The 8279-nt window shown below is 46.2% G+C and overlaps 1 pseudogene; it reads left to right on the top strand.

Annotated features, from left to right (window-relative positions):
- Positions 1-765: 765 nt before the first annotated feature.
- LOC144495242 (dynamin-like GTPase OPA1, mitochondrial pseudogene) lies at positions 766-1659 on the top strand (annotated as a pseudogene).
- Positions 1660-8279: the final 6620 nt, after the last annotated feature.

Genomic DNA, 8279 nt, shown 5'->3' with positions numbered 1-8279 from the left:
TGGATCCACGCTTTTAGCGACCTGCAGAATAAAAGTCCGAAGCGGATTTCTATTCTGCAGGGGAACCTCCGAAGCCCATCCTCCTTGACCATCCTTCACGCACTCCCCCCGCTAACCACCCCAGCAGATACCCCCCCCCACCCCCCCGCCCCCCCCCCTCCCCCCCGCCCACCCCCACCCCAGGATCAGACTCCCCTGGGAGGCAGGCCCCCCCGGCAGACCCCCCCTTTCCCCGGGATCGGACACCCCTGGGAGGCAGGCCCCCCCGGCAGACCTCCCCTCCCCCACCCCCCGCCCGGGATCGGACACCCCCGGGAGGCAGGCCCTCCTCGGCAGAGCACATCCCCAACCTACCTCGATCGCTGGTCTCCTTCCACCATCCTTCCGTTAGCAAGATAAGCTGTATTTTCCTCATTGATTTTTAGCAGCCGTTCCAGTTCGGTTTTGGTTTCATTTCGAACATGCTGTTCTGGAGACCGTGATTTCCAGTAGAACCACCTTTCTTGCCAATCTGGCCCCACCATATCACGAATTACAGATGTGCTTTCAGCATCCCTGTGCGTTCAGCATCTGCTGAACCATCTTGGATACAAAGGATAATGGCATTAGGGTTCTGCATGTAAGCCTTGCTTATGCTAAAAATTATATCCTTGGTGTTGGCAGCCATTCCTGATGTTACAGTACTGATAGCACCAGGAAGATCGACCAGTACCATTCATTATCTTTTGTATCCAAGATGGTTCAGCAGATGCTGAACGCACAGGGATGCTGAAAGCACATCAAGTGACAACTAAGAACTTGAGCCTAGCAGTTTCAGACTGTTTCTGGAAGATGGTGCGTGAGTCTGTGGAACAACAGGCTGATGCATTTAAAGCTACTCGCTTCAACCTTGGAACTGAATGGAAGAATAACTATCCTCGGCTGAGGGAACTCGACAGTCTGCGAGTCATCCAGCACAATGCTTTAGAAGATCGTTCCATATCTGACGAACAGCAGTGGGATGCAGCTATCCATTTCCTGGAAGAACCCTTGCAAACCTGTCTTTGAGATACTGAATCTGTAATCCGTGATATGGTGGGGCCAGATTGGCAAGAAAGGTGGTTCGACTGGAAATCACGGTCTCCAGAACAGCATGTTCGAAATGAAACCAAAACTGAACTGGAACGGCTGCTAAAAATCAATGAGGAACATACAGCTTATCTTGCTAACGATGAAGTTACAACAGTTCGTAAAAACCTGGAGGCCAAAAATGTAGATGTGGACACCATTCTGATTAAAGATACTTGGCACCAAGTTTTCCGAAAACACTTCCTAATGGAATCGCTGAACCATTGTAATCTTTGCAGAAGAGGTTTCCACTATTACCAAAGGCATTTTGTAGATTCTGAGCTTGAATGCAATAACGTTATCATGTTCTGGCGCATTCAGCGAATGCTAGCTATTACAGCAAGCACACTCCGACAACAGCTAACAAATACTGAAGTGAGACGCCTCGAAAAGAATGTGAAAAAAGTGTTGGAGGGTTTTGCTGATGACAATGCTAAAAAAATTCAACTATTGACAGGAAGGCGAGTTCAACTAGCAGAGGACCTCAAAAGGGTTTGTGAGATTCAAGAGAAGTTAGAAGTATTCATTGAAGCTCTTCATCAAGAAAAATAACACTGTCTCTCGTCACACACTGCCATACATCCCCCCATCCTCCCCCCTCCCCGTCCCACAACCAGATATCCATCCTCCCCCCCTCTCTGCTCTCTCTGCTGTTTTTTTCTTTCCCACCCGGGCACGCTGCTTCAGATTTTTTTTCGAACTGCGTATGCGCAGTTCAGAGCTCCGATCATTCTGGCAGCGCTAAGCCCCGCCCACTGCGCGGATTGGACTGGAGCCGGCAAAAAGCGTATGGGCGCGCTGGAAAGCGGATTCCAGGCGCCTATCTGTATTACGCCCAGATTCGGCACTTAGACTCAAAATGGTAAAATCAGGCCCATAGAACCGAAAATGGAGAATCATCATCAACAGCTGTCACATGGAACAAATAGGAGCAGTGTGTTTGGTCCCTGACCCAGAATTGCAATATATATTCGGAAGCCAGCCTAGACCCCAACAATTATTTTTATTTTTGGCATAAATGTGAAGATAGGATGCTTCACTCCAGAAGTAATTCCACTGACAAATTAATAATAAAACAAACTTTATTTAATAACACAGTTTAACTATAACTCTAACAAATGAAGTGGTGTAGTTATTATCCATTTGTGCAAGTCCACAAATCCTTGAAGGTGGCAACACAGGTGGAGAAGGTGGTGAAGAAGGCATATGGTATGCTTGCCTTTATAGGACGGGGTATAGAGTATAAAAGCTGGAGTCTGATGATGCAGCTGTATAGAACGCTGGTTAGGCCACATTTGGAGTACTGCGTCCAGTTCTGGTCGCCGCACTACCAGAAGGACGTGGAGGCATTGGAGAGAGTGCAGAGAAGGTTTACCAGGATGTTGCCTGGTATGGAGGGTCTTAGCTATGAGGAGAGATTGGGTAGACTGGGGTTGTTCTCCTTGGAAAGACAGAGAATGAGGGGAGATTTACTAGAGGTATACAAGATTATGAAGGGTATAGATAGGGTGAACAGTGGGAAGCTTTTTCCCAGGTCGGAGGTGACGATCACGAGGGGTCACGGGCTCAAGCTGAGAGGGGCGAAGTATAACTCAGACATCAGAAGGACGTTTTTTACACAGAGGGTGGTGGGGGCCTGGAATGCGCTGCCAAGTAGGGTGGTGGAGGCAGGCACGCTGACATCGTTTAAGACTTACCTGGATAGTCACATGAGCAGCCTGGGAATGGAGGGATACAAACGATTGGTCTAGTTGGACCAAGGAGCGGCACAGGCTTGGAGGGCCGAAGGGCCTGTTTCCTGTGCTGTACTGTTCTTTGTTCTTTGAACAATATTTAATCATGAAAAGAAACAACTCTATTTCTAACTTATCACTGTTTCAGTTCCAAATAAGCAACGTTCTTCTTCCAGTCTTAACACCCACTTTAAATACAGTTAGCAACCATAAATATAATTGCTATAATGAGTCTAAACAGCCTTGAAGCTTTCAGAGAGGTTTTCATTTTCTGCTTTTCTCTGCTACATACCTAGTTCCTCCCATTAACCACACTAGCACATGGCCCTGCATACCGAAACCTACTTTCTATTCCTTTAATCACAAACCCTCGGAGAGCTTTTCTTTTTATAAACAAAAGTCCACGAGCTCTCTCCTAAGTAAATAATACATGGATAAAATGAGTAATTATCCTGCTTTCACAGCATTTGAGCTGTATCCTGCATCCTAAAAGTAGATCCTGGAGATCTCTTTCATGCAAACTATTCCACAGTGTCTTGAATGCAGTTGGTCCAACACTTGTTTCCTCAGCTTTGGTGGAGTATTAACTCTCATGCCACAAAACCAACATTCTGAAGTGACTGATCACACCATCCTCCAGGAAAAGTAAGGATGAAGGTCAGGTGAGACTTGAAAGTCTGGTTAAGAGTTGCCATGCATCACATGGTCCATGGCTTTGGACAATGTTGGGTTCATTCGAGCAGCCTTGCTGATTTGAACTGAAATAGAGACATAGAAACATAGAAAAACTACAGCACAAAACAGGCCCTTCGGCCCCACAAGTTGTGCCGAACATATCCCTACCTTTTAGGCCTACCTATAACCCTCCATCCTATTAAGTCCCATGTACTCATCCAGGAGTATAGAAATGGTGGGCGTGTTCTCATAGAATCCTTACAGTGCAGAAGGAGGTCATTTGGCCCACTGAGTCTTCTCAACTCTCTGACAGAGTATCTTACTGAAGCCCTCTCCCCTGCCCTATCCCTGTAAGACCATACATTTACCATGGTTAACCCATCTAACCCTACACATCTTTGGACTTGAGGAGGAAGCCAGAGCACCCAATGGAATCCCATGCAGACACTGGGAGAATGTGCAACCTCCACACAGAGAATCACCCAAGACTGAAATTGAACCCGGCTCCCTGGCACTGTGAAATCGCAGTGCTAACCACTGTGCTACCGTGCCGCCCTTCAGGCTTCCCAACTGTCCTTTGAAAATAACAGTATTTTTTTAGAACAGCTATGAGACCAGTTTCTTTTGTTGCAGAGCTAAGTACTTCATCCCAGTTTAATTGGATCTTCTTTCTCTCATTGCCAACCAACTAAAGCTGGGTGGTTAACTTTCACCACAAACAGTGGGAGCTTCACTGTCTGTCCATTTAGTTCCATGTTACCTTCTGTTCTGCCATCACAGCTGCCTTTTCCGATTTTTGCTTTCAGCACAATTTCTGCAAGCCTCAAGGGAAAATGTTCAGGCTTTTCTGAATACACTGCATCTTTGTATTGTATTTGTTCAAACTCAGGTCCCCAAACCATTACACTGGGTCTCTGGATTACTAATTTCAGTGACACTACCACAAGGCCACTGACTTCCTGGTCGGGGGCCAGAGAAACTGCTGCCCCTGTACCCAGTTCCATACATATTGGTTTGCCCTCCAGTGACATTACTAACCAGTACCTGGGGCACAGTGGCACAGTGATTTGCACCGCTGCCTCACAGCAACAAGGACTCAGGTTCAATTCCTCCCTTGGGTATCTGTGTGCCTGGAGTTTCCACGTCCTCCCCCTGGCTATATGCCTTTCCTCCGGGTGCTCCAGTTTCCTGCCACAGTCCAAAAATGTGCAGGTTAAGTGTATTGGCCATGCTAAATTGCCCCTTAGTGCACCAAGATGTGTAGGTTAAGAGGATGAGTGGGGCAAATGCGTGGGGCGACGGGGATAGGACCTGGGTGGGAAGACCTGTCAGAAAGTTGGTGCAGACTCGATGGGCCGAATGGCCTCTTCTGCACTGTAGGGATTCTATGATCCCTGTGAACTTTCTGCTACTGATAATATGTGGAGGAGCGCTTCTTCGGACTCTGGTCCTGCTGTATGACATTCATATTCTTCTTTTTCTTGCTTCAGGCATCAGATAACTTTTTCTCTGATTTTCTTTCTGGATTCAGTGCTCCTCTTTTGTTTTTACATGCACACTCAATGTGTAGGCCGACACAGGGGCACAGTGATTAGCACTGCTGCCTCACAGCGCCAGGGATCTGGGTTTGATTCCTGGCTTGGGTGTGAAGGGGGAAAAATATACAGATGGGTACACATAAGATGGCTGCCTGGCACACAAACAGTCACCTGGGAAAGAGACATTAAACGGGCACTGACTTTCAGTACAGACAACCACCTGAGATTAAAACATAAAGGACAGACAGCTATTCAAAGTTAAACATGCGGGAATCAAATCCTACAGGAAGCCAGCCAGGGTTTAAGGATAAGGACAACAGGGGTAGATAATGAGATTAGCTGCAGGTGGGATTGGGAATACATAACTGCAGGAAAACCAATTACTGTAAATCACTATATGAATTGGCCGAAACTAAAACCATTGATAGCCACTGACGTAGGAAATGTATCCATTCATAGAACAATGCCATGTTAATATGTTCATATTTGTATCTGTCTGTATTTGTCTATAACGATGTGTTTAACGATCGATCAGCTACTTGATTACAACGATGTGATAATGGCGAGATGTCCGGTCCATCTATTGTGTAAAGGGTATAAAGCTGGACTGTTCCTATTGTCTCATTGAGAGAAGGTTTGCTGCTTGTTAGTGCCTTTTCTCCACGAAGCTTCGTTAAAATAAAACTGTATTTTTGAAACCTTCAAGCCTGACTCAGTGGCACATTTCCCACAACAGTGATTGTCTGTGTGAAGTATGCACATTCTCCCCGTGTCTGTGTGGGTTTCCTCCGGGTGCTTGGTTTCCTCCCACAGAACTAAAATGTGTGGGATAGATGGATTAGCAATGGAAAATGCACAGGGTTACGGGGATAAGGCAGTGGGGAGGGCCTGGGTGGGATGCTCTTTCAAAGAGTTGGTGCAGACCCAATGACGAGAATTTTACCGCCCCGCCCGCCACGGGAATCAGAGCGGGCGAAAGGCGGACAATGGAAAGCCCTGTTGATCTTGGACAGGATTCTACAGTTTCGGGAAGAGTAAGGCCAGTGGGCTGAATGGCCTCATTCTGCACTGTAGGGATTCTATGAGGAAAAAGCTTTTCTATTCAAAAAATGGTTAGGATTTGGAAGTCAGGGCCTGGCAGTAGGAAGGAGGCAGATTCAATCAGGACTTTAAAAAGGAAATAAGTGAGCACTTGTAGAGAGAATAAAAATTGAGACTGTGGGGAAGAATGGCGGAGTGAGTCAAGCAGATTTACTCTTGCAGAGAATCGGTGTCTGTGCTGTAACTGTCCTATGATTTTATAAACATTAATAAAAATAATGCCTGGTTAGGACACTAGAGGTCTGAGGTTTTCTCCAGGAGATTAGAAAGGACAAACGTTAAACAGTGACGGAGAGTCACAGTAAGGGAAGAAAAAGATTGCTATAAAGAGCAGGAGAAAGAGACGAATATAGCATTCCGGGATAGCGAAAAATACTCGGAATCAATAGAAAAGCCCAGTCAAATGGGAGTTTATGAAAGGAAAGGAAGTTTGGATCAGTCGGTGAAAGGCAGGTACAATTTGTGTTGTGGAATCATTGGAGTGAGTGGCAATCGGCACTGGATTCCTGTACAGATGTGGAGATGCCGGCGTTGGACTGGGGTAAGCACAGTAAGAAGTCTCACAACACCAGGTTAAAGTCCAACAGGTTTATTTGGTAGCAAATACCATAAGCTTTCGGAGCAATGCTCCTTCGTCAGATGGAGTGGTCTCTGAGACCACTCCATCTGACGAAGGAGCATTGCTCCGAAAGCTTATGGTATTTGCTACCAAATAAACCTGTTGGACTTTAACCTGGTGTTGTGAAACTTCTTACTGTTCCTGTACAGAGTCAGAGCGGCTGATCACTTGCAGCTGAAATGAAGAGTCTGGTGTCCACCCTGGTAATCGGCCTGATGCTGCCTTCCTTTACAGCCTCCAGTAAGTTATATTTAAAGATAACCAGGTCCTGTGAACTTGAAGTGAAACGAATGTGGCTCATGTTATGTGGAAAAGTGTCCAACAGCCAGGATCTTCTGTCTGCAGTTCAGGCTGGTGAGTATTGAAGTCTCTCCCATTGTCCAGCGTTGAGGGATTGGTCTCCAACACGCTGTGTGCTTACCTGCTGTTAATTATAAAATGTGATGGATTTTATTACTCACGGCCCAGAATACAGTCATTGTAATGGCTTCATTCTCATTAGTGGATATTCTGCTTATCTACATGTGGAAACCGGTCCAAGAAAAGTCACCTCCAGTCTGGTATAAAATATAAAATGCGCGACTTAAAAAATGGGACAGTAAACTCTCCAGTAATAAAATGGGTAAATCGAGGATTAAATCACACAAACAAAGAGATTCTTGGTCCAATCATCGCTCAGCTAGAAGATGGTTAAACTCAGCGATTTAGTAAGACACAATTAGAGAGGGAGACATATCAGTAAGTTTCTGTCCCTGCCCATTGACCGGAGCAGCTCCCGTTTGTAGGAGTCTTAAACAAGGAGGTCTCGCTTCCCTCAAAGGTCCCAGACCCTGTATTCAAAACAAACTTTAGATACAAGGAAGAACAAAGAACAAAGAAAAGTACAGCACAGGAACAGGCCCTCTGGCCCTCCAAGCCTGTGCTGATCATGATGCCCCAACTAAACTGAAACAAACCTATTCATGTATCCATCCAGATGCCTCTTAAATGTTGCTAATGTGCCTGCTTCCACCACCGCCTCTGGCAGTGCGTTCTAGGCACCCGCCACTCTCTGTGTGAAAAACCTCCCCTGCACATCTCCCTTAAACTTCCCCCTCTCACCTTGAACCTGCGCCCCCTTGTGATTGACACTTCAAGATGTGGAGATGCCGGCGTTGGACTGGGGTAAGCACAGTAAGAAGTCTCACAACACCAGGTTAAAGTCCAACAGGTTTATTTGCTACCAAATAAACTCAGTTTTAAATCTACCGTCTCTCAACCTATACCTCTTGGTCTTGCATAGTTCATGGTGAGATTGATATGACCCTCGCCAAAATCTTGCTGCCATTTATTAATTCACTAATCAATAATATAAACTTATACCAGTTGCTCAGTGAGACTCAAGTGCAGGAGTTTGTCCCCTGGGGGCGTTAGGGGGGTCGGAATGCTGAATGAATTCTTCCACATGACTAACCAAGTCCCACTCCCCCCAACTGTAGCAACAACGTCCTTGTGAGCTGTTGCTCT

Source organism: Mustelus asterias, chromosome 6 (assembly GCF_964213995.1).
Source record: "Mustelus asterias chromosome 6, sMusAst1.hap1.1, whole genome shotgun sequence".
Taxonomy (NCBI): Eukaryota; Metazoa; Chordata; class Chondrichthyes; order Carcharhiniformes; family Triakidae; genus Mustelus; species Mustelus asterias.
Note: the sequence above shows the minus strand (reverse complement) of the source record. Positions and strands in the feature narration are given on the sequence as shown.